This window comes from Syngnathus scovelli, chromosome 18 (genome assembly GCF_024217435.2).
Source record: "Syngnathus scovelli strain Florida chromosome 18, RoL_Ssco_1.2, whole genome shotgun sequence".
In the NCBI taxonomy this organism is placed as follows: Eukaryota; Metazoa; Chordata; class Actinopteri; order Syngnathiformes; family Syngnathidae; genus Syngnathus; species Syngnathus scovelli.
The window spans coordinates 829,080-856,759 of NC_090864.1; the positions used below are offsets into that span (position 1 = coordinate 829,080).

At 48.8% G+C, this 27,680-nt stretch overlaps 1 pseudogene; it reads left to right on the forward strand.

The window, feature by feature from the left end:
* LOC125985993 (janus kinase and microtubule-interacting protein 3-like) overlaps window positions 1-27,680 on the forward strand; it is a 106,128-nt pseudogene that overhangs the window by 59,752 nt on the left and 18,696 nt on the right.

Below are 27,680 nucleotides of genomic sequence, written 5' to 3' on the forward strand. Positions count from 1 at the left end.
ATTTGTGCTAAATATGCAACCGATGGTTTGGGGCCGATTTAAATAAAATAAATTAACGGAAGTGTTTAAATCGGATTATTATTTTGTGTAGAACGGAAAGTTATTTAACTATTTGAAAGGCTCAGGCCCGCTTCCCCTTTTTGACGGGCCGCGTAAAAAGTAACTCTGAGCAAGTTAGAGAATTAAATAACTTTCGTAAATATTTAACGGAAGAGTTGAGTTCGTTGAAAGTGAATTCGGTTGAGAATTTACTTCCTTTAAATAACATAACGACGATGATTAAAATAAATCAGTGAAGTTGGTGGAGGATAAAAGTATTTCGATTGTCCGTCGGGCGCGGCCCAGTTCCCCTTTTTGACGGGCCGCGTAAAAAGTAACTCTGAGCAAGTTAGAGAATTAAATAACTTTCGTAAATATTTAACGGAAGAGTTGAGTTCGTTGAAAGTGAATTCGGTTGAGAATTTACTTCCTTTAAATAACATAACGACGATGATTAAAATAAATCAGTGAAGTTGGTGGAGGATAAAAGTATTTCGATTGTCCGTCGGGCGCGGCCCAGTTCCCCTTTTTGACGGGCCGCGTAAAAAGTAACTCTGAGCAAGTTAGAGAATTAAATAACTTTCGTAAATATTTAACGGAAGAGTTGAGTTCGTTGAAAGTGAATTCGGTTGAGAATTTACTTCCTTTAAATAACATAACGACGATGATTAAAATAAATCAGTGAAGTTGGTGGAGGATAAAAGTATTTCGATTGTCCGTCGGGCGCGGCCCAGTTCCCCTTTTTGTCGGGCCGCGTCAAAAGTTAAATAGGACACGATCAAAAAATAGACTTGCCTTCCAAATTAATTATTGGGCAAATCTAAAGACAGCACGACATTTTTATTCGGTTTAAGAAAGTCGCAATTCTCTTCGAAGCAATTAAGTGGGGTGAAGAACTCCGACGGTCAAGTGCTAGATCTACGTATACGAAGTTAGAATTAATCACATAGGGTGCATTAATTTTCTTCTTAAATGCTATTATTGTCACACTTTTATTAATTCGATTCTCTTTCGAATAAAAAAGTTGGTCGGCTCGCTGCATGAGCGACCAAGTGGAACGGACCCATATTAACATTTACTTCGGCAAAACTAGTGCTTGGGTGCGCTATACAAACGAATCCCTGAGGTCTTAACAAAGACATCTAAAAAATATCCGTAACGAATAAGAACTTCAAACATTAGCGGGGAGCCATCAATACGATGCGGTCACTTCGAAGTCCTGCCTCGAATTGAGTTACTCGGCACGCGCTTCGGGTGACTTGAGAGGGATTGGCGTCGTACAGAAATTAGATTGATTCCGGAGGAGTTAATTTAACTCGGGTGGTTAGATTACGGACGAATCTCCGAACCCGGCTAAAACAAACCCGTTACTGGGAAGCCGGGGGCACCTTAATCCGAGAGGTGCGTTTGACATTTTGGCGCCCAACGAGTAGGAGGGGGGTTGTGAGTAAAAGTTTAGAAAAAAAATAAAAATGAGACAATAGAAGAACATTTGTTTTTTTGTTTTGCTCACAGCTCCAAAACGAACCTGTGTGGAGTTTTTCAGTTTTTTCTTCCCAGAAACTGTCTTAATTCCGCTCACTGATACAAATAAATGTCAGAACGGCCTTGAGTGACATAAGTACAGTCTCTTTAAGGAATAGAGTTTCCTAGAAAAGAACCTTATTAGCACGGGAGGATTAGAACTGTATTGTGTCATAGTAAACGGTGACCGTTGCCCCTCAGCACATTACTTTAAGCATGAGTAAGGAGGAGTTCCTTCACAGCTTGTACTTGTATGGGGTGCTGAAAGTAATGTTTGTGGTATACGCAGAGTATGCAGCAGAACTTGCAAAAGCCAGAGGGGCCGGTACATGGGCACGGATATTGGGTATAAATACAGAAGATGAACCAGTCGACGAGGAGCCTGCAAATGTTTTAGATTTCATGCCAAAACCAAAGCCGAGGAGGAGGCAGATAGTTAGGAGACCGACAGAAGAGAGGGCTTTTTATTTTGAAAGATAAAAAAGAAAGAAAAGTAGGCTTTTCTCCTCTCTTCTTTTTCCCTTTTTCCTTCTTAATTTCATTTTATAATATATACTAATTTCCCCCTTACAAGATTTTTGTTGCTGAATTCCTGTGAGGATTACAAGATTTTTTGTTCCCGGACACCTGTGTGGATTACAAATTTTCTTGTTTCCGGACACTTGTGTGGATTACAAAGATTTTTGTTCCCGGACACCTGTGTGGATTACAAATTTTCTTGTTTCCGGACACTTGTGTGGATTACAAATTTTTTTGTTCCCGGACACCTGTGTGGATTACAAGATTTTTGTTCCCGGACACCTGTGTGGATTACAAATTTTCTTGTTTCCGGACACTTGTGTGGATTACAAATTTTTTTGTTCCCGGACACCTGTGTGGATTACAAGTTTTCTTGTTTCCGGACACTTGTGTGGATTACAAATTTTTTTGTTCCCGGACACCTGTGTGGATTACAAGATTTTTGTTCCCGGACACCTGTGTGGATTACAAATTTTCTTGTTTCCGGACACTTGTGTGGATTACAAATTTTTTTGTTCCCGGACACCTGTGTGGATTACAAGATTTTTGTTCCCGGACACCTGTGTGGATTACAAATTTTCTTGTTTCCGGACACTTGTGTGGATTACAAATTTTTTTGTTCCCGGACACCTGTGTGGATTACAAGATTTTTGTTCCCGGACACCTGTGTGGATTACAATTTTTTTTGTTCCCGGACACCTGTGTGGATTACAAGATTTTTGTTCCCGGACGCATCAGAGGATTACAGATTTTTGTCCGCTGAACTCACAAAAGGATTTTTTTCTTCTTTCCGCCCTTTCCCTTTTTCCGCTTGTTGAGGACGACAATTGAAGCTCACCAGGAGTAGTAAACGTACATACTCTCCAGACAGTCAAAAATCGGCCACAACGATTCTTCTGAGGCTTGTGTGGTTCATGACCCTTAACTGTTGGCGACCCGCTGTGGCTTACAGGTTCCCAAGAATTGAAAGGCTGAGGGGCTTCGGGCTGATGATTAGTCGTCATTTCCTGTTCGCTACAATAACGTTTGAATTAGAATTTGCTGTTGAATGTACCCTTGTTAGGATTTCCTGTCAGTAGAAAAACCTGGTGGGAAAAAAGAAAGAAAAAAAAAAAAAAAGCGTGCATCCCGCCGTTGAGAGCATCAATAAGTGAGGCAAGAGTTCTCATATTGGTGTTCTGAGTAGAGGCGACGCAAAGGGCGCCGCTGAGTGACTAAGAGCTGTATCGTCCCTGTTCCGAGTGCGCACGGAAAGGCTTCGAAAGAAGACAGCTCGACCCTACAACTGAAAAAACTGCTATTCATTAAAGAGATGGCTAGCGGTGGAAGAGGACTGGACCTCGAACCTGGTAATCCTATGGAAGGAACCAGAAAGGAGGGGTCTAATCCAGACCCTCTGAGACGACATGAGGAACCAGCATGTGTAATATTGTATGGAGGAGGCTTGGAGAAGTGGCCTCAGAAATGGACTGAGTACATAGTGGGATCTAACCCGTCGATAGAGGCGGAATGCCTCTCAACGCGAATGGAAGAAGCCATCGAGAAAGATGGAAGATTTTTTGCCGAGCAGCCAGGAGAAGATGGACTAACAATAATAGTGTCAGCCCACCCTGAAAGGGGCTACACTCGAAGAGAAGCACCTGACTGGTGTGAATGGGGGGCAAAAATGGTGGAGGAATGTAATATGAGAAAAATAATAAGTACAAGTACAGATTTGGACTCAATAGTGAAAATGCTGACCAACGAATCTGGCATCCAGAGCGAGCTTGCAACTCCATTACCTGGAGAAGTGCAGGCAGTGCCTCGCTATTACGAGTGCATGCAGCACCTGGCGAGGATGAGAAGTATTTTGGAGAAAAAAACTGATCAGCCGGTATTCTCCAGTGAAGACGAAGAGGAAGTGCCTAAAGAGGAAGAAGGGTTGGGCACGAGCAAGGACACAGAGGAGGTATGGGAGACCAAGGACACCAGGCGCGAAGGCGCCTTTGCACCAAAGCTCAATCCCCTTATTAGAAAAGACCCCCTACCGTCTTTACCGGAAGAATCAACCAAGAAAGTGATTGTGGGCAACGGAGTGCTGATGTGCCAGTTTGTCGGAGATATTTGGTCACTGACAGGAGACGCCCTCATTGTTTTCACCAACGACAAATTCCGTGCCTGGAACCAGACCTTTGATTCACGGTTGAGGTTGATGGCCGGTGAAAAATATATTGAGGACCTACAAGATGCAAGACGGCAGATGGAACATGTCCCGGAGGATCTTACCTTCATCTTCACAAGTGGGGGAAGATCAAAATATCACATGATAATACATGCCGTCGTGCAGAAGTGGAGTGCGGACCTGGACCAGCAGGATTACCTGAAGATGATGACAAAAATTCTGGAGAGAGCGGTGGATGCTGCCATCGAGAGGGGGGCCAGAAGAATAGTTACGGAAGTAAATGGCGTTAGATCTGGACGGATGTCATGGAAAATTGCGGAAACAGCAATTGCAGGAGCTTATAAGCTGCAGATATCCACCCCGATCACAGCAGTGGAAGGGCTGGAGTTGGTGTTGGCAATATCAGCCTCTCAAAGAAGAGAAAGGGAATTGGTAGCCCTGGAAGCCACATATGACCAAGCGCTACAGGTGGCTCGTAAAGAGCAGAAGATGGAACAGCAAACAAAACGTAAGGTGACAGTCTTGCCTCATCCATCAGCCAAAACAATTCGAACAGAAGAAGAAAAAGGGGCAGCCTCAAGTGCTACCCCAGAATTGCAAAAGAGGACCGTACGGTCCAGGACACCATCCCCAACTACAGGGGATGAGGACGAAACCGTGACCCACAAAATCAACCCAGAGATAACTAAACCGGGGGGGCCGGATCCGGCACCAACTGAGGTCCCGGCTCCCGAGAAACCACCTCAGGAAAGAGGGAGAAGAATTGAAAGAGAGAGGAGAGTGGTTTTAAGATCAAACCGAGAAGTGGCTGGTACCTCTTACCGAGCACGCCTGACGTCTACTCCCAAAAATAGACCCTCCACGGTTCAGGGCCCACGTCAACAAATAGAATCAAGGAACACCGGAGTTGGGGCCACTGAACATGCTCATACATCCCACGAGGAAGAGGGTAATAATGATGGAGAGGGAGAAGACAGGGAGGCGGCCACCTCGAGTGATGACGTGGTCTCCGAAGAGGAAAATCAGGCTTCGGTGATGTCGGCAGTAGGCCCTCCTGATCCTAATGACCCCCCACCGAGAGTTGTGCTAGGAGCAACCCGGAAAGGATTCAAGAAGCAACAGCCGGTGTTAAGCATCTTCCAGGCTTCGGAAAGGCTGGCAAGGGAGGTTCAATTAGGATGGGTGGAAACCAAGGATGGAAGGAAAACCTATATCCCAGAAGTTAGGCAGAAAGAATACCCCTTCCCACCAGCCTGGTGGGAAAAAATAGAAGGAAATATAGACGTCCCGGTGAAGCTAACTTACAGGGAGGCAATGAATGTGTTAAACACACCAGCCTACCACACCCTAGTAAGTTACACAGATTTGACAAAAATTTTTAGGGAAGGCTTTGTGACCGTAATGTATGACGTATTGTTGCGGAGGATGAAGCAGGGTGTGTATGATGCCGCTCAAGCAGAACTAAGAGCGTGTGAAGATTTGGACACACACGCTGTTAATCCCGCAATGTCCACACAAACCAACATAATTGGAAACTTCACCCAACAAGCTCAGCCGAGCACCACACAACTGGGAGCGACTTATCTGGAAAATACAGGGATGCCCGGAAATGACCTGGAAAGAGAGACACGAGCCTTTAAAACTTTAAAAGGAATGGTACGCGTAAAGTACCAAAAAGAAAGCGTCAAAGAATATTTATTGGCAACTTGGCCAGTAATCAAAGACGGTCCGGGCGGAGAGTTGTCAAAGAAGTTGTGGCTGCAATATATTACAGCCGAGCCCATTGGAAGGGATGAGACAGCCCAGGAAGCCTACCAGAGGTGGGTGGATGATGAAGAAGATGACGAAGATGCACATATAACCAGAGCTAAAGAAGCATTAAAACAGGGTCTCACCTTGCTGAATGTGTGGCATAAGTTGAAACAAGTGATAAGCCCAAACAGATACGTGCGAGTATTGAGAGCAGTTACCGAGGACAAGGACACCACTTTTGTGAAGCTGGGTGCGGAGGCAACTCTGGCACGAATCGAAGAATCCATAAAGAAATGGGACAGAGTAACAAAACACTACATGGAGAGACAAAAGCCGAATCCATCGGGCAGCACTCGCACTCGCACAGAAGATACACAAGCAAGTCGGAAACCACCACCACAGCCAACTTATGGGAAGGGGCAAAAATTTAATGATAATCAGAGACAAAACACCCGAGAGAATCCCAAACCCCCTTATGGTAAAGTGAATTCAACTGGTTATGTGGCAAAAGATGTGTATGACAAAATGTCACCAGAAGAAAGAAAGGCCCTGGCAGAGGCTCGCAAGGCTGCGGCCCCTGCTGGGCCCAGAAAATAAGTGAAAAAGAGGCGCGGGTCACCCTGTCAGGCGTGTACAGAGAGGGAGACAATCTCTACACTGATATTGATGGAGCTCCATATTTAGTAGATACCGGAGCTGAGGTGTCGATGACCCGCAAAGCCTTGAAAGTGATAGGACACCTAACTGTTATGATGGCAGATGGATCAGTGACCAGCATGCCAATTGGAGTCTGGAAAAGAATCGTTTGGGTGAAAGGGCCCCACAATTTACTGACATTAAGAGACGCCGAAGATCTGAAAAAAACAGCACATCAGCGTCAGCCAGTAAAAGCAAGGTTGGAAAATATTAAAGCAAAAACAGTCCGAGTGGGTCCAACTAAAACCATGCCACTGAATGAGTGGTACAAACCTGTGGATGTGGACTCCGTCCGGATCCAATTTGTCCAAAACAGCGACCTGTCTCCAGATGGGAAGCAGAAACTGACCGCCATATTGGAAAGGGCAGCTGTGGCGTATTTCAAGAACGACTGTGGTGACCTTGGATCAAAATACATCCACACAATTGAAGGAGGAGTGCATCCACCGGTGAGACAATATCCCTTGAATCCCGAAGCAGTGGCTGAAATGGAAACAATCGTGAAGGAACTTCTACAGCTTGGCATCATTCGGGAAGAATCAAATCCAGTGACCAACAGCCCGATTCAGGCAGTGAAAAAACCAGAGGCGTCCGGGGGAGGATGGAGGCCAGTTATCAACTTTAAAGCTCTTAACCGCCGGACGGTGGCTAATCGAGCGAGCCTCATAAATCCCCAGGCATCCCTAAAGACGCTAAGAGTGAAGAAATACAAATCATGCATTGATTTAGCAAACGGGTTCTTTTCACTACGACTGGCCAAAACATCACAAGGAAAAACAGCATTCACGCATAAAGGGAAATCACACGTGTGGCAAAGATTGCCACAAGGATACAAAAACTCCCCAAATGTGTTTCAATCAGCGGTTTTACAAGTTTTGAGTGGTTTGGATGTTACGGTGTACATCGATGATGTGTTTGTTTCAAATGACGAAGAGGAAGAACATTTGGACTTGCTGCAGAAAGTGGTGGAACGAGTCTCCGCTGCCGGCCTCAAGCTGAATCTCAAGAAATGCCAACTAGCTCGATTCCAAGTGGATTACTTGGGATTCCAAGTGACTGAGAACCTAGGAATCTCAGAAGGATTTCGACAGAAAATTGAACAGATTTCGCCCCCGAGATCAGAAACAGAGTTGCAGCGAATACTTGGACTGTGCAATTATGTGCGGGATCATGTTCCTCACTATCAGAAACATGCAAGGCCACTGTACGGCCGCTTGAAGAAAACACCGGAGGGCCAAAAACCAACAAAGTGGCAGTGGTCAGACAAAGACAATGAGAACTTGAATAATTTGAAACAGGCCGTCCGAGAAGCCGTGCGGCTTGAGCCACGAAGTTTGACAGTAAGACTGGTCGCAAAGGTGCAGTGCGAAGAAAATGATGCAATGGTGTCGGTCAGCAACGAAGGTGCCGGTTTGGTGGCCTTGTGGACCTACACCCTGTCCAGCGTCGAGAAAAAATTCCCCCAGGAGGAGAAAGAACTTGCAGTGTTGGCAAGGTACTGGAGTAATTTAAAAGACCTGGCCCAGGGACAAGGTATCAAAGTCCAGACCGGAAGTAACGTGCATCGTTTTCTAAGAAAGACTACAATCGAGAGCACTAAAGCGACCAACATCCGATGGGGCAGATGGGAAGACATCCTACTAGACCCCGACTTGGAAATTGGACCAAATACAACCTCCACAAAGAAGCCGATACCCAAAAAGAGTATGGATGAAGAGAAGCCCTATGAATGGACTCTTTACACCGATGGGTCAAAAAAGGGAGGAGAGCAGAATGCCCACTGGGGGTTTATTCTGAAGCAGAATGGAGTGGAGCGTTGCCGCCGCAAAGGAAAGACACCCGGCAGCGCGCAAGCAGGAGAGGCCACGGCAGTGCTGGAAGGACTGTTAGAAGCAGAAAAAAATCACGCTGGACGCGTAAGACTTATAACTGACAGTCATTATTGCGCGCAAGCTCTCAAATTCGATCTAGCCATTTGGGAAGAGAATGGCTTTGAGGGCGCGAAAGGAAAACTAGTGGCCCACTATGAAGTGTGGAAAAAAATAGCCGAGTTACGGCTAAATTTGAGTCTGGATGTGGTTCACCAGAAATCTCATGTAAAAGAAGGAGCTCATTGGAGAGGGAATAACGAAGTTGATCGATACGTCCAGGAAAGAAGAATAATAGTTGTAGGAGCAGAAAAATGGGACAAGACCCCTCGCGGAAAAGTGGTCCCAGACAAGAGCGTGAGGCAAGTCGTGTCGGCAGTGCATGAAGCACTAGGCCACGCGGGTCCACTGCCTACGCGGAAAGAGTTAGAGAAGCTGGAACTCTGGGTCCCTGACCGAATGATTCGTGCGGTTCTGCGGGATTGTAATCCGTGCAACAAATACAACGCAGGGCGAAGAGGACGATGCACGGACGGATTGACGATCAGGAGTACTGTGCCGTGGGGCTCGGTTTGTATGGACGTAGCTGGCCCCATGGGAATAAGTGGCGCAAAGGGTGAAAAATACCTGGTTGTGCTGGTAGACTCGATGTCAGGACACGTCGGGCTGAAAGCAGTGAGAAAAGCCAATGCAAACAGTGTGATCAAGACACTAGAAGATGGGTGCATGTGGCTAGGAATCCCAAAAGAGTTGAGAACAGACAATGGAACTCATTTCAAAAACGCCCAGGTAGACGAGTGGTGTCGTAGGTGGGGAGTAGTCAGAGTCTATTCGCCCCCTTATACGCCACAAGCAAACGGGGTGGCTGAAAGAAGTATTGGCCTAGTCAAAACCTGGTTGGGGAAAAATGCAAACGGGAAAGAGTGGAGTACTAAACTACTTGATTTGGTTGCAGACCTGAACGGGAGGAGTAGGAGCAGCCGGCCCTCCCCGTCCGAAGAACTCAATCAACGACTCTTTGTGTCCCAGGAAGTGGGCAGAACCCAAGACAGCCCGTCCCAGGATAAAGAGAAGTGTCGGTTCAGCGTTGGACAGAAGGTGTGGATCAAGTCAAGGGACCTGAACAGCAACACGGCAGTGAAGGCCAAGTACGACTGCTCGGACATCGTTAGTGAAGTCTTGGACAGGAACACAGTACGACTAAAGAAGAAAGGTATCCAAGGAGTTGAACAGCTGAAGCCGTTATCGGCCGACCCGATTCAAGCCAAGAAGTAATTTAAATAACATATGGCAACGGACTACAGAATAATCCCGGCCTTCGTGCGCATGGCCGCACACAAAGGTGCGGTCATCGTAAGAAGAACGCCAAATGGGATCCAAACCGGAAGGGCCCTAAATCTGGTGAGATTGGCCAAGCGGGGTAGCACACCCGGTGGACCAGAACATTTTCACTGGACATGGGTCGACGAAGCTTGTGTCATTTGTTTGACACCCAACCTGTTGCCTACTATGTGGTCGGGAGTAGGCTTCATGATGCCACCGGTACTGACCACCGATGTAAGAGAACTGGAATTTGCCCAGAGGAATGAGGACAAGCTTCCAGTCAAAGTGTTAGATGCCATGGTATGCCACCAGTGTCGAATTACCATTTTGACACGAATGGTGTTCTTTTCACAGTGGGAGATCGGACCAACTACGGATGTACGGGCTCGACAAATTAGCTCGTGCACGTGTGTTTGGGACGGCGATGAGCTGGAATATTGCCCCATGTGTTTAGAACACATGGCAAGAGGAAAATTATTGAAAGTCGGAGAAGCAGAGGGATGGCAAATCACCAGGGCAATGACTCCCCTGGCGACCCTCTATCCAGTGTTGGGAGGAGCATCTTGGCCGGCATATGATAATAATCAGGCCATGAGGAACCTTTATGTGGCCTTGGGCCATTGTTGGCCTTGGCCAAGGCCAGACGGCCGGCCTGCCCCCGACAGTTATACAGAAAAGGCCAACGAAATGGCTTTGTTTGCTCGTGAGTCGGTTCTTTCCGCGGGAGGAACCGCAGTCCTTGGGGACCTACTTGAGGGACCGTGGAGGCCCATGACTTGGGCTCGGGCTATAGCCCAATTAGTGGCGTGCAAAGACGCACCATTGCTCAGAGTGGCGGCAGCTCCTGCGGAGACAAGCCCGACTGTGAGCAACATGTACTGCTATCGAAGTATTTTGGACATGTGTAACAAAGACTTCCAGTATGTGACAAAAAAAGGAATATACTGTTTTGCCCCTGGGAATAAAGTTGGATCAGTCCTTATAGTGAATGAGGGTGAAGCAGCACTGGTAGGGATTACAGTGAAAATGGCCATCATTCCTTACGAAGGAATATATTCACTGGGAATCAAATTGGAGGCCAAAAGGCTTAGCCAAGTTGTAGCCATAAGAAACGCCGGGTCCCAGATACGGAATGTTCTTAGTGAACAAATACAAACAAGAAAGGAGCACGGCACAGTAGCGGCGATAGAACCTCAAGGAAAGGCCAAGGAGACAGATGACCTTGACCGGTCGGAAGCAAGAGAATGGGATAAAGGTCCCAGCCAGGAGTGGACACAGGGATGTCCAGCTGGAGGAAGTATGTTCCAATCGTTGGTGACGGAGGAAAATCCAACCACTTCTCTCCCGCTAGAAGTAGGAGTCCAAGTGGAAAATCCAACCATTTCTCTCCCACCAGAAGTAGGAGTCCAAGTGGAAAATCCAACCACTTCTCTCCCGCCAGAAGTAGGAGTCCAAGTGGAAAATCCAACTATTTCTCTCCCACCAGAAGTAGGAGTCCAAGTGGAAATTCAAACAACTTCTCTCCCGCCAGAGACAGGAGTCCAGAAGGAAAACCTGTTTCCAAAGGCGGAAGGTGGTAGCGTAAGTGACCGACCCGGGAAGATTCTACTGGACTGGACCCCTTTTGATTGGACGAAGTTGTATCCGGCAAATTGCTCTACTCCTGGCTGCGACGGGAGCGGTAGCACCCGACCAGGGGCAACTTACCACCGCTCATTTAGAGCTTGTCCGGTATATGTGGGGAGCCTCGAGGTGTGTCCCACGCCGGGATGTGATGGAAAAGGAAACACCAGATGGGGTCCGGAGCGTCACCGCACCCTTAAGACATGTCCAGTGCTGGCAGAAATGAAGCGCAAAGCCTCCGAAACCAGAAAACAAGCCGGTGGCCAAGAGAGCAACATGGCAGAAGATGCGGTAGACACCAGGCCGGGGGAACCAGGGCCGTCCACCTCTGATAGGCCGCTAGGAACGTTGGCTCAAGCGGCCTCCTACTATACACTGCGGTCTAAAGAGACAGACCCTCAAAAGAAAAAAAGGGGTCGAGCCGCAGTGGAGGGGTTGGTTAAGCTGTGGAGGCGGCCAGATTCCCAGGGGGGAGACAACTGAGGAAAAAAAAAGAGAAGAATGTGTACATACGTGTATATGTAAATGGATAGGCATGTAATTGTGTATGTATACATGTGTATATAAAAGTATGATAACAATGTATCATTAATGGACTGTACATAACCAATAACAGAAAAAAAAAACCTGACGGGGACAGCAGAAGGAGTGACCACCTTGGCCAAGGAGGTGGACGTTTTCCTTGGCACAAGGGAGGAGCCAGGGAAGGAGGAGGGGCTGGAAGATCCCCTATAAAGCCAGGAGAGAAGAACCAGATCTTCATTCAGCCCTGAGAAGTGACCAACCATGAACTTCCCGCGCGGAGTCAAGAGAAAGAGAACAATGAGCCTGGAGAGTGGGGAGTCACCAATGGCCCCCCCAGGCTACACGAATGATCCCGCTGGTTGCAACCCGGTGGAACCAGCGGGTAGGCTGAGCCCCGGGACCGGGGCTTCCACAGACAACGATGGGAAAAACGGGAGGAATCCGTTTTTTGCGCAGGAGGAGCAAGAGATTTATGCAAACCGGGAATGGATAGCTCTGGAGCCAATCTACGCGAATGCAGTTCCCGTGAGCAGGAATCCAGAGCCAAATTTTGAAAGGCGAAGAACAACTTTATGTGCGGACGGCGGGTATGAGATTCCCAGCACTTCGCCTTTTTGCGACGAACCACCGAATTTACCCGACAACCCTCCAATGGATTGGAACACAATTGAATGGAGACCATCTATTTTTCCTCAGCCGGCGATATCATGGAAGAAGACCCTGATGACGGATTGGCTGACAGCTATAATACTTTCAGTCATTTTGACAGGCATCCTACTCAGCTTCACACTTTGGAAGAGCGCGGCCCGCTATGATCCGATGGAGATGATCAATATCGAGTACGATGGAACGAAGCTCTTCAATCAAACCTGTTGGGCAGTGGACTTTGGAAGCGTCACCGTGAAATGGAATACATCCATAGCACCAGACATCGCTACCAGACAATATTGGACATCGGTGCTGCGACGACGAGAGAAGATGATCGCCTTGCCACTGGAACAAGGAGCAATTCCGCGCGCAGGAGACGAGGAGGAAAGACGGTATAAGACAAAAAGGGAAATAGTGAGTGAAGTAACTCACTTTCCCGATCATTTGGGTCGCGTGAATTGGACAGGGCAAATAATAAGTAACATCAGTGCTTGTGATATGAGGTACTTCAAAGCGCCAGAAAACTTTGCTAATCTAACGATAAGCTTGATTTGCAAGAACAAACGTGAAGAGAAAATTGTTAAAAGAAATTGGATTTTGAAAGTGGGCGAGGAGCATGCGGAATGGTATAGCAATGCCTCGTGTGTCCCGTTGCCCGAATCAAAAGGAGGGTATTGGGAAAAGAGTGGGAAAAGGCCGGATGAATTTTCATTCCCGGCCCCAATGAAAAACTCCACGTGCCGTGGCACTTATCCCGGATGGGAGCCGTGCTGGAGTTGTTTAGATTTGGTTTGTGAAAAAACTCAGTATTATTCAAGTAAGCGTCGCCTTAACCGGGTGCCGAGAAGCCTGTCCGACAGCCAGAAGCCAGTATTTTGGGACTGTCAGAGAGTTTTTAGTAGGTTAAATGCGTGTTACTTTAACGTGGGACAATTTTGTGAGAATAATTATCATGTGATAATGTGGGCCTATGAATTCCAAAAGATGAAGTCCCCTGTCGCAGTGTCAACAAGGGGAGGGAGGAAGTTCAACCCAAATAAGGAACCAGTGGATTTTGAATTTTGGCTAAATAGTTCATTTCCATGGTTATGGCAGGTACAGAGACAAATTGCTGTGCCCAGCAGTGACCAGGGCAGACACCGGTTGTACCCATCGGCAAGGCACTTATGGGTTCAACGGTTACCCACTCCTGCCGATTTGTTGACGGTAACTCCGGGAGAATTTGATAAAATTGACCAATGTGTAGTGGGCAAAATTTATGCTGGATTGCATGGGAAGGATTGGACAGTTGGGAAGTCACCAAGATGTGACCTGGATGAGATCAAGCGATCCGTCTTGGGCACCAGGTGGGTTCACAACTGTGCCAGTCTCTTAGTAAACAAAACAGTGAAAGGAATTTTACAGGCATGGTCTGAGATAAACGTTCGGGACCCCGCCAAGACATGGTGGGGATTTAACGGGTATGAGATGAAGCAATGGGTTATACCCTGTTTAAACGTAACAACAAATTACTGGGTTCAATACCAATTTATGTCAACAGTATATTCAAAAGAGACTGATATCAAGCCCACAGGAATATATTCCCCATATATCTATGTGAATCCTCGGCCCTGGGCGATGACTTGTAACACTGAGAAAACAAAATGTTTGATTACCTTAGCTCGTGAACAATGTGTTACACTGCCTAATTGGAAAGAATATTGTTTAGATAAATATCAAGATGAGAGATACAGGAGTGTGGAAGGGGCTTTGTGGGAGTACGTCTCGCCACAAAACAGGTGGAGGCGTCAGCCCGCTAGAGACCGGGTGCCTTGTAGTACCTGGGTACAAAATGAAGGATTGCTAAATTTAGGCAAGCCAGTGTCTATCCCCTATCGGCTGCCTGCGCTGATGCAGATTGCTGAGGGGCGTGCGTTCCGAAAGAGTCTGTGTGAGGGGCGGCAGTTTATAGGTTTTGATTGGGTTGGCCCCAATAGAATTTTCAATAATGGAACATGTTTCTCCCCGTCAGAGCATTGGATAAAATGTGGTCATGGAGAAAACATTCATGATTGCACTTGGTATGAGAAGATAGGGGCGGCGCTGCAGTCAGCGACAAGTGCCGCGGTTGAGGCCTTTGGGGACGTGATCACTGGTGCGTTGGAAATGGTACTGGGGCCAATCTGGGCGTGGGTGCTAGTAGGGTTTGCATTGATAGGGATAGCAACGACTCTGTGCATTGCCATAAAAGGAAGCATTAAGAAGATTTTATTCGACCCCCGCGAAAGAGGGGCGTCTCTAGTTAGGCAAATGACGGCCCGCAAGAGGGGTGGTCGGAACGTCTTATTAAAAGGAGAAGTCGGGCAGCCGTCGGGCATTCGAGCCTGACAGCTCAGAGACTGGGACTACAAGAGAGAGAAAAGAAAAAAAAAAAAAAAAGGAACTAAAACTAATAATGGCAACAAACAGCTCAAGCGGGTTTTTAGATCCAAGAGGGAGGCCAGGAGCGATGAGAGTGAGTAACGAAGTTCAATATTGGGTTTTATTCAGTATCTGGACAGCCTATTGCTGTTCTGGGTCTTGGGATTTGCAACAACTCACTCGCCCTGTGATTTTGGTCATATCAATATTCAAGGTTTTGATTTTGAGATTTTTATACACAAGACACACGATGAGTGTTTTGGAAGTGGTGTCAATTTTTGTTTATTATGTTGTTTTCGGGGTTGTCATATTGGAAGCGATATTGGTGATAGGAATGGCCATGTATGTTATAAAGATGGTAGCCGGACTTGACCAGCATGCCCGCACCTCTGTCGCGTGGAGATGGCGTACGGCCAAACTCGTACTCTGGTGCGTGATATGGGGGTCATTGTCTGTGTTACTTTGGATCGAAGTGGTGGACCAATTGACAATGATAACCTGGTTTTTTACATACTCTGTTTTTTTTCCCCTCCCGCCCCGAGAGGCGGGAGGACGGCCGCAGAGAAGCCCCCCTATTGTATACCAAGGGGCTGGCAGAGGGGTGATTGTTTGATGAAAAATGTTAAAATTTGTGCTTCCATGTTTTACAGACTGTACACTGGTTTGGGGATGCACCTAAATGCATCCTGTGCGGAATGAGCCATATGAAATTGGCCTGGGTGATCGGGAGATCTTATGTGGGAAGCTGTTGTTATCAGGCCGGCTTTAGTTTGACTTGGCTGGTCCCTGACGGTCTGTATGTAAAAGAGGGAGAGCAGTCCAGCTTGGACCATCTCGGATGGGAAGGATGTGCGGAGTTGATGATCACCGCGACTCTGCTCGAGACAACTCGAGGGCCCCTAACAGCATGTACGGTTCTCACGCAAGGAGCAGGAAGAACCCACGGCACCATCTGGCCTTTGATTCACATGACCTGGCGTCAACGGAACGGCACTCGATGCGTCACTTCGCATTGGCAATGTGGGCGCTGTCTGGCGGTGAGCGCTCCTCATCGCTTTCTCCCGGCTGACTTTTACACCCACCCGAACGCGGAGTATGGAGCACACCGACCTATGGTGATACCCAGCGAGGCCCCTGTGGGGCTTGTCCGGCCTGCGCGTCGGGGAGGAGGACGGTGTGTTGGACATTGGACCCCGGATGGGTCTTACGTCCGGTGCAGAGAGCCAGGCGAGGGTTGCATGAGGCGTCGGGATTCAGACGACAGCCGTATGTATGGAGGGCCTGGCTACGATGATGATCCTCCCCTCGACTCGCCCATCAGCCCCGTACGGCTGATAAGCCCGCTGGATGTGGATGCAGCTCCTTCTGAGTCTGAGGACGACGATGAGGCTCAAGACGGAGAACGCGAGAGCGACCTCGGGGCTGAGGATGAGGAAGCAGATGTCGAGAGTGTGGCCACAGGGGATTCAACGCCACCGGTGCTGAGAGCCCTCGCGGTGGAGGACCACGCTGACGTCGACAACGCTTCTGGTCGGTTGTCGCGCCTGATCAACGCCCTCGCAGAGATCGCCAGACAAGGTGATATGGCAGCGGCCTGCCCTACTTCAACAACCGCTGAGGTTGTGAATATCTCAGACGGAGACGACGACATGACTGCTTAGCTCGTAACGGGGGGGGGAGTGAGCAGAGAAAATTTATACCTGTTTTTCAATCCAAGGAGGTGGTGTCATGTAACATGGGGGTAGAGATGGTGCCAATGGTAGAATATGGATTGGTCACAGGAATAAATTGGCAGAGCTGAAATTCCAAATTTGTCCAAAAGATGGCGCCAGACCAAAACGTGAGACCAAAAGAGGGGCCAGAATAAGCTAAACCAGTTAAAATCGAAAAGAGGAACACGGTGTCAGAGTGTAAGTCACGCATGGAGGCACAAATGAAATTTTTATTATGTGATTTTTATTTTTTGATTTTTTTGCTTGGCTAAAAATGTATTCTGTAACCGCTTTAAGCAATATTATTTGTCATTTCGATCAAAAGACCCGTCACTATGAGAATAGTGGCGTGACATAAATTGTTTGGAGAAGCACAAATGAGATTTTTATTATGTGATTTTTATTTTTTGATTTCTTTGCTTGGCTAAAAATGTATTCTGTAACCGCTTTAAGCAATATTATTTGTCAATTCGATCAATTCATGTAACAGAAAGTAGGTCAAGGGTGAAAAGGGGAAGTGAAAGGTTTTACCACTAGCTGTGCATTTGGTGGAAAGTACTGCGTGGTCAGGGCGGAAACAGCTGCTGAAGGCGACAGATAACAAAGCGTGGGGAGGCTGGCCAGTTCCCTCTATGGGCGTGGGAAAACTGGCCAGTTCCCTCTATAGGCGTGAGAAAGCTGGCCAGTCCCTTCTATAGGCGTGGGAAAACTGGGCAGTCTTACCCTATAGGGAAAGTACAGGAGAAAAGAAAGGGGAGGGGGGGGACGGAGAGGTCTATAAAAGGTCCTGCAGGAGTAGCTTCAGGGCTTTTTTCCCCCAAAAGAGCGCTTATACGTGAAGAGGCCCGGAGGAGTTTCAAGATTTTTTCCAAAGTCCCGAAGATCTTTGTGTGAGACGCAGGATCGCTGGACTGAAATTAACTTGGATTTACTCCCAAAAATTGGACTGGACAACTTTATAGGAGGAATAGGTGAGAGGGATTTGTATTTTTTATGTATTTTAGCGAGAGGGGGGAATAGTCATCGGGCCGCCGGATTCCTCGTGGCCAGCCTGTTTCTTTAATTTGGATTTTAGAAGCAAGATCGAACTGATCACTCGACTTTGCTTTCACCAAAAATAGCACGCAGCTGGTAATTACCTCTTCCCTTTTTTATGAACTGTGTTTTGCAATCGAATTGTTCTGGGATTGAATGATTTTATTAACACGGGTATCAGTGAGTGAAATTGTTCAGTTTCTGGGGTAATTGAGATTTGTAATTCTATTCCATGTTTCTTCAATAAATGTGTTTTGTATATCACTTACTTCGTTGTGCGCGGATTTGTGCTAAATATGCAACCGATGGTTTGGGGCCGATTTAAATAAAATAAATTAACGGAAGTGTTTAAATCGGATTATTATTTTGTGTAGAACGGAAAGTTATTTAACTATTTGAAAGGCTCAGGCCCGCTTCCCCTTTTTGACGGGCCGCGTAAAAAGTAACTCTGAGCAAGTTAGAGAATTAAATAACTTTCGTAAATATTTAACGGAAGAGTTGAGTTCGTTGAAAGTGAATTCGGTTGAGAATTTACTTCCTTTAAATAACATAACGACGATGATTAAAATAAATCAGTGAAGTTGGTGGAGGATAAAAGTATTTCGATTGTCCGTCGGGCGCGGCCCAGTTCCCCTTTTTGACGGGCCGCGTAAAAAGTAACTCTGAGCAAGTTAGAGAATTAAATAACTTTCGTAAATATTTAACGGAAGAGTTGAGTTCGTTGAAAGTGAATTCGGTTGAGAATTTACTTCCTTTAAATAACATAACGACGATGATTAAAATAAATCAGTGAAGTTGGTGGAGGATAAAAGTATTTCGATTGTCCGTCGGGCGCGGCCCAGTTCCCCTTTTTGACGGGCCGCGTAAAAAGTAACTCTGAGCAAGTTAGAGAATTAAATAACTTTCGTAAATATTTAACGGAAGAGTTGAGTTCGTTGAAAGTGAATTCGGTTGAGAATTTACTTCCTTTAAATAACATAACGACGATGATTAAAATAAATCAGTGAAGTTGGTGGAGGATAAAAGTATTTCGATTGTCCGTCGGGCGCGGCCCAGTTCCCCTTTTTGACGGGCCGCGTAAAAAGTAACTCTGAGCAAGTTAGAGAATTAAATAACTTTCGTAAATATTTAACGGAAGAGTTGAGTTCGTTGAAAGTGAATTCGGTTGAGAATTTACTTCCTTTAAATAACATAACGACGATGATTAAAATAAATCAGTGAAGTTGGTGGAGGATAAAAGTATTTCGATTGTCCGTCGGGCGCGGCCCAGTTCCCCTTTTTGTCGGGCCGCGTCAAAAGTTAAATAGGACACGATCAAAAAATAGACTTGCCTTCCAAATTAATTATTGGGCAAATCTAAAGACAGCACGACATTTTTATTCGGTTTAAGAAAGTCGCTATTCTCTTCGAAGCAATTAAGTGGGGTGAAGAACTCCGACGGTCAAGTGCTAGATCTACGTATACGAAGTTAGAATTAATCACATAGGGTGCATTAATTTTCTTCTTAAATGCTATTATTGTCACACTTTTATTAATTCGATTCTCTTTCGAATAAAAAAGTTGGTCGGCTCGCTGCATGAGCGACCAAGTGGAACGGACCCATATTAACATTTACTTCGGCAAAACTAGTGCTTGGGTGCGCTATACAAACGAATCCCTGAGGTCTTAACAAAGACATCTAAAAAATATCCGTAACGAATAAGAACTTCAAACATTAGCGGGGAGCCATCAATACGATGCGGTCACTTCGAAGTCCTGCCTCGAATTGAGTTACTCGGCACGCGCTTCGGGTGACTTGAGAGGGATTGGCGTCGTACAGAAATTAGATTGATTCCGGAGGAGTTAATTTAACTCGGGTGGTTAGATTACGGACGAATCTCCGAACCCGGCTAAAACAAACCCGTTACTGGGAAGCCGGGGGCACCTTAATCCGAGAGGTGCGTTTGACAGTGCGCACTCAGGAGCACACCCACACACTCGTACTCTCGACCACGCACACGCGCACACACACACGCTCACACACACACACACCCATGGGAACACTCACACACACATGGGATCCCACACGTCTCTGCACGCGCAGACAATCTCAAACAGACGACATTGAGCAGACAGCGCTCACAAAAAATGACACACAAACAGAGAAGACAGAGCAGGATTAGAATCTATTCCGCGTTTTGCTGCTTGCCAACTGCAGTTTGGTGTTATCAGTGCACATATGCGCTGAGTGCGAGAGGTGGTGTAATTTTTCACCGTGTCCGCCAGAGGGAGGTAATTCCCCGCCAAAGCTTCACTGGTCACCGCCACCGGACTGTCTCAGTAACTATAGGCCAGTTTCAAACCTCCCATTCATAGCAAAACTTCTTGAAAAAGTAGTAGCGCAGCAGCTTATTGAGTACATGATCGCTAATAATCGATATGACGCTTTTCAGTCTGGTTTTAGAGCTAATCATTCCACAGAGACAGCACTTGCTAAAGTGACTAATGATCTCCTCATAGCTATGGATTTAAATACGTTGTCTGTATTGTTACTACTCGATCTTAGTGCTGCCTTTGACACTGTAGACTTCAATATTTTATTAGGGCGTCTTAAAAGTTGTGTTGGTATCTCAGGGTCAGCACTCAGCTGGTTCAATTCCTATCTATCAGACAGGACGCACCGTGTGGTCCATGGCAATACGTCCTCTAAACTCTATAATGTTACGTGTGGTGTCCCACAGGGATCGGTACTCGGACCGATCTTATTTAATATTTATATGATTCCGCTTGGGGACATAATACGTAAATATAATATTAGTTTTCAATGCTACGCGGACAACACCCAGTTATATAGTTATCGATGACAGATTCGCGGGACTGTTGTAATCTCGAGGCGTGCCTTGCGGAGATCAAGCAATGGATGTCTCTCAATTTCCTTCGTCTTAACCCAGATAAAACTGAGATGTTGATAATTGGTCCTACTCGTTATCAACACTTATTTAAGGAAACCACTATAACTATAGATAACCGTACTATCACTCAGAGTGATACTGTAACTAATCTCGGGGTAATATTTGACCAAACGCTCTCCTTTCAAAAACACATTAAGAATATAACCAGGATTGCGTTTTTTCACCTTCGTAATATCGCTAAGGTTCGTCCGATTCTCTCGACCAAGGATGCGGAAACTATTGTACATGCGTTCGTCACGTCGCGCCTGGACTACTATAGTGTATTATTCTCTGGTCTTCCTAAGTCCAGTATCAAAAGTCTACAGTTAGTGCAAAATGCCGCTGCGAGGCTGCTCTCACGGTCAAGAAAATTTGATCACATTACCCCAATATTAGCCAAATTACATTGAGATGTGACTTCAAGTGTTAAGGATCGGACAGTACAGCCAAGTGCGTGACGACGGACTTTATTGGAAGGGGATGATGGGAACAGCCGGCGCTGGAGCGGCGATCGGGCTGGATAGGACAAACGGTTCTGCGGGGGTTTCGAATAGTCAAGCGAGTCAAGTTTCTCCGGGACTGATGAGCGAAGCAGCATCAAGGGACAGACTGGCACTCGGTTCTGCGCTTGCGGCGCTGATATAGGGCTGTCCATGAACCCGTGGCAGGTGACGGTGATTCCACTGACAGGGGGGGCGTGGTCCCGTCGCAGGTGGCACCAGCACGTGACAGAACCCCCCCCACAAGGGACGGCTCCCGACGTCCCCAGGAACCGAAAACAACAAAACAACAAAAAAAAAAAAGGAAGGCAATACCCCGGGCGGCCAGGTGGAGGGGTCAGCACACCGCTGAAACTTCCGACACCTCGCCAGACGCAGGCTTGACGGGCGCGGGGGCAGAAGACCCCGGTACCGGTGGGCAAGACCCCCCCGGACCCTCACCCCTGGTCCCCTCGTCCCTCCTCGGGCGCCCGCGCCGAGGACCCGGTTGGTCCGGATGACAGCGATGGAACTCCGTGATGAGCGAACGGTCGAGTATCCAGCGGCTCGGAACCCAGGAGCGGTGCGCGTCATAACCCTCCCAGTCCACGAGATATTGTAGGCCCCGACCACGCCGCCGCAATCGGAGCAGGGAGCGGACAGCGTAAGCCGGGCCCCCATCGACGAGCTGGGGCGGCGGAACGGGCGCCGGCGCCAACGCGCTCTCATGGATGGGCCGCACACGGGACACGTGGAACGTGGGATGAACCTTCATGGAGTCTGGAAGGAGCAGACGGACTGCGGCCGGGCCAATCACCTTCTGGATAGGGAACGGTCCAACAACACACGCTGCCCCACTCTGTACTCCGGAGCCGGCGTCCGGTGCTTGTTCGCCTGGCGGGCGTAGCCTGAAACAGAGCGGAGAAGAGTGACCCGGCCCCTCGCCCAGGCACGATGACAACGGCGGACACAAGCCTGGGCCGACGGGCACGCCGCACCACGCTCCTGGTGGGCGAACAAGGGTGGCTGGTACCCGAAGACGCAGTGGAAAGGCGAAAATCCCGTGGCCGAGCTGGGAAGGGAATTGTGAGCATACTCTACCCAGGGAAGCTGTTGAACCCACCCGCGCTGGTCCCCGGCGGCCATGCATCGGAGAGCCCTGGCCAGTTCCTGGTTCAGGCGCTCCGCTTGACCGTTGGACTGAGGGTGAAACCCCGAGGAGAGGCTGGCCGTGGCGCCGAGGAGTCGGCAGAACTCCATCCAGAAGGTGGACGCAAATTGAGGTCCTCGGTCTGACACGATGTCTTGTGGAAGACCGTGGTGACGAAACACCTCCCGCACCATGATGGACGCCGTATGCTTCGCAGATGGGAGCTTAGGCAGAGGGATGAAATGCGTCATCTTGCTAAAACGGTCTACCACCGTGAGGACCACCGTGTTTCCCTCTGAGGGGGGGAGGCCTGTGACAAGGTCAATTGACAGGTGAGACCAGGGACGCTGGGGAACCGGCAAGGGTTGAAGCAGCCCGGCCGGAGGATGAGTAGACGTCTTGTAGCGGTTACAGATTGAGCAGGCTCTGATGTAATCGCTGGTGTCCACTTGCCAGGTGGGCCACCAGAAACGCTGTGCCACCACGTACCTCGTGCGTGCAGCGCCGGGATGACAGGCCAGGCGTGAGTCGTGCGCCCATTGCAGCACGGCCGATCGCAGGCCTTCAGGGACGAACAGGCGACCCTCCGGGCAGTTGCTGGGGCCGGGTTGATCGTGTGATGCGGCTTCCACTTGGCGTTCGATCTCCCATGTGAGAGCCGCCACCCGAACCGAGCTCGGGAGGATAGTGGGAGACGGACCCTGTCCCTCCTCCCCACCAGGAAACAAACGCGACAGGGCGTCCGCCTTCGCGTTACGGGAACCCGGTCTGTAGGAAAGAGAGAACTCAAACCGGTCAAAGAACAGAGCCCACCGTGCTTGTCTCACGTTCAGTCTCTTGGCCGATCTCAGATACTCCAAGTTGCGGTGGTCGGTCCAGACAATGAACGGAGTGGTGGCACCCTCCAGCCAATGTCGCCACTCCTCCAAAGCCAACTTGACGGCGAGGAGCTCCCGATTACCGATGTCATAGTTCCTTTCTGAGGCTGACAAACGGCGAGAAAAGAAGGCGCACGGATGGAGACGATCATCTTGGCGGCTACGTTGAGACAACACCGCCCCGACACCCACGTCCGAGGCGTCCACTTCGACCACGAACTGTCTGTCGGGATCGGGAACTCTGAGGATGGGAGCGGATGTGAACCTCCTCTTAAGCTCCTGAAATGCCTGTTCCGCCCGTTCTGTCCATTTGTATGGAGAGGCGGGGCTGGTAAGGGCGGTGAGTGGCGCGGCCACCGTGCTGTATCCACGGATAAAACGTCGATAAAAGTTTGCGAAACCTAAGAATTGTTGCAGCCGCTTGCGTGTCTCGGGAACAGGCCATAACGTGACCGCCTCCACCTTCCCAGGGTCCATTTCGATGGATCCCTCACGCACCACGTAGCCGAGGAATTTGACAGAGGAGGCGTGGAACTCGCACTTCTCTGCCTTTACGTAGAGCGAATTCTCTAGGAGGCGTCGCAGCACCGCCCGAACATGCTTGATGTGCTCAGGAAGCGAGCGGGAGAAGATGAGGATGTCGTCCAAATAAACGAACACAAATTTGTCCAGCATGTCTCGTAACACGTCGTTTATCAGGGACTGGAAAACTGCTGGGGCGTTGGTGAGCCCAAACGGAACCACCAAGTACTCGTAGTGTCCGCTCGGGGTGTTGAAAGCCGTCTTCCACTCGTCTCCCTCCCGGATGCGGATCAGGTGGTAGGCGTTGCGAAGATCCAGCTTTGTGAAGATGGTGGCACCCTGAAGGCTCTCAAAGGCGGAAGAAAGAAGAGGCAGAGGGCATCGGTTCTTTACGGTGATCTCGTTTATTCCCCGGTAGTCGATACACGGGCGGAGCGTGCCCTCCTTCTTCTTCACGAAGAAAAACCCCGCTCCCGCAGGTGAAGAGGACGGCCGTATGATACCGGCTGCCAGGGAATCCCGGATGTATTCCTCCATAGCCCGGCGCTCAGGAGCGGACAGGGAGTAGACGCGTCCCTTGGGAGGGAAGGTGCCGGGCAACAGGTCGATGGCGCAATCGTAGGACCGGTGTGGAGGAAGAGAAGCGGCCCTGGCTTTACTAAAAACCTCCTCGAGTTCGTGATAAACTGCTGGGACATTGGAGATGTCGGGACTGTACCTGGGCGGGGCTCTGCCGAGTGGGCTGGTGGCCGCCTTCAGGCACACTCGATGGCAGCGTTCGCTCCACTGCCGTACCACCCCCACCTCCCAGTCCAGCACCGGGTTGTGCTGCCGCAACCAAGGGTGCCCCAGGATGAGCTGCTGTCCTGGGAGGGAAAGAAGAAAAAACTGGATGGTCTCGTGGTGATTGCCGGAGAGCATTACCTTAACCGGTTCCGTCACGAAAGCCACCTCGCCAATCAGACGGCCATCAATGGTACGCGCGGGAATGGACGGGCTCAGCGGGAGGAAGCCGACACCCCATTGACGCGCCAGGCTAATGTCCATGATGTTCCCCTCCGCGCCGGAATCCACCAAGGCCGCCACGTTCTGGTCGCCCGCCGCAAGCTGGACACGTGCCTGTAGCGTGAGCGTGCTGGGACTGGGAGAGCCGGTGCTGGTCGAGCTCACGCGGATCCCCCCGACGCCGCGTGAGCTCCGGCCTTTTAACGGGCACCCCGCCACCCGATGGCCCCCCTCCCCACAGTAAAAACACAAGCCCAGCGAGAGGCATCGACGGTGCTCCTCCGAGGGAACCCGAGCCCCTCCCAGATCCATGGGCTCGGCGGGTGGTGTGGGTGACGGGTCCCCAGCAGACGGAGGAATGTGGCCACGCGGATTCCGCGGGGACCTCCTCTCCCGATCGCGCCGCCGCGTCCGGATCCGCCGGTCTACTCGGGCCGCCAAGTCCATCGCGCCCTTCAGGGTTCGCGGGCGATCGTAAGACACCAGTTCGTCTTTCATATACTCGGCGAGGCCGTTTAGGAATGTGCTAACGAGCGCTGGCGCGTTCCATCCGCTGCTGCCGGCCAACGTCTGGAACTTAAGGGCGTACTCCGCGACCGATCGGCTACCTTGACGCAGCGTCGCCAGTTCCTCTGCGGCGTCTTTGGCGGCGGATCCCAGGTCGAACAGGCAGAGCAATTCCTCTGCGAAGGCGTCGAAGGAATCGCATGCCGGGGCCATCCTTTCATACTCTGCCAAACCCCATAGCCGCGCCTCGCCCGTGAGGTGGGTTAGGACGAACCCGACCTTGGCTGATTCTGACGCAAACGTGACGGGCTGGAGGCTGAACATTATGCGACAGTTGGTCACAAACGCCCTCACGTACTTGGGATCGCCGTTGAACTTTTCGATGTTGCCGAGGCGGGGCTCCGGGACGTCCGCGAGCCTCCTGGCCTCGGCAGACGGGCGGTGCTGGGGTGCCGTGACAGCCGGGGACGCAGCCACCGACAGTCTCTGGAGGGCTTGGACCATCTCCTGCTACTGCAGCTGTTGTTGCTGACCAACCTCGATCAGGTTCCGGATGTCGGCGGACAGGCTGCTGATGGCGGTCTCGGCTCGCTCCAGTCGGCTCAATGCCGTCTCGTCGTTCGCTGACTGCATAGCGTTGGCCAGTCTGTACTGTTAAGGATCGGACAGTACAGCCAAGTGCATGACGACGGACTTTATTGGAAGGGGATGATGGGAACAGCCGGCGCTGGAGCGGCGATCGGGCTGGAGAGGACAAACGGTTCTGCGGGGGTTTCGAATAGTCACGCGAGTCAAGTTTTTCCGGGACTGATGAGCGAAGCAGCATCAAGGGACAGACTGGCACTAGGTTCTGCGCTTGTGGCGCTGATATAGCGCTGTCCATGAACCCGGCAGGTGACGGTGATTCCACTGACAGGGGGGGGCGTGGTCCCGCCGCAGGTGGCACCAGCACGTGACATACAGAGGTGTTGTTATGTTGATTAAGCAAAGCATGAAGTTATCGGAAAGAATGTTAGAAGCGAGGCTTGGAAATCTACTGGCCAAAATAATGGAGAGTGTGGCAGAGACAAAGATAGGACATGCAGATGGTTGGTGGCACAGAAAGATATGGAAACGATCGCTCTGCATTCGCGGCCCCTAACAGGAGCAGCCGAAAGAAGTGGAAGATAAGAAAGAAAATGCGAACGAGAAATACATAAACAAATAACGAAATACATACGCAAAACAAATAACGAAATACATACATACATACATATATAGTACATACATATGGACAGACAGACATCGAACGATTGCCAATTCGGTCACTCAGCCCTTCAGTCAGTCACTCAATGAATCACTCAATGAATCAATCAACCAACCAACCAATCAATCAATCATTCAACCAATCAATCAATCAATCAATCAATCAATCAATCAATCAATCAATCAATCAATCACACAGGTGTTAACTAATTTGTAATTGTATTGCAAGCAATTTAAACTCTAATGGAATATGATGATGTCCATATCTGTTTTATCAAATTCTCATCCTATTTTACCTTTGTATAGGGCACAGGTGTCAAACTCAAGGCCTGGGGGCCAGATGCAGCCCGCCACATGATTTTATGCGGCCCGCGAAGACAAATTGTGCTTTTTATTCATGTGTCATTACTTGAATTGCAAATTGTCTTCACTTTTAATAATATTTTATCTTTAAATATTAGACCAGTTTTTGTCTGATTTGAAAGCGAGTTACTTGTCAGTTTGTTTTGTAGCTTTTACTCTATATAATATGAGGTGCTCACACATTTATTTGGGTATGACAGTCATACCGGTCCTCTGAAAGAAGCTATGACTACACTGCGGCCCGTGAATAAATGAGTTTGACCCCTCTGGTACAAGGGATAGCCTTCTCATTGATTAATCACGTATCTTAAATCATGCTTTTCCTCCTTTGAAGCGACTATGTACTTCAAACCCAAACGGCACCATTTTATAGGGAAAAAACTTGTCGAATCTATTTGTTTCCGACGTAATACTTCCGCAATCATCTTAAATTTGTTCAGTTTATCAATCCCTTCCATTGTTTATCCTGCAAATGAATCACGTGAATAATGTGTTATATTTAACGTTCATAATCCACCTGTTCCCAATTTGTTTGGAGTCTGTATGTTCTTGTTCTAATTTTTTACATTTAATACTCTCCCACCTATTTGATCCTATCTTGTGAAGGTCTACAGTTTATTATAAGCTATTTTGAAACTCTTCACACTTGTTACCAGGCTTTGGCTCCATCTCATGATGTTGTCTCCCATTCACTTCATTTCTGCCGAGCTGCTTCTTCTCCTCCGTCCAGCATGTTGAAGACTTAAAAAACATCAAATCTGAAAACACTTAAAATC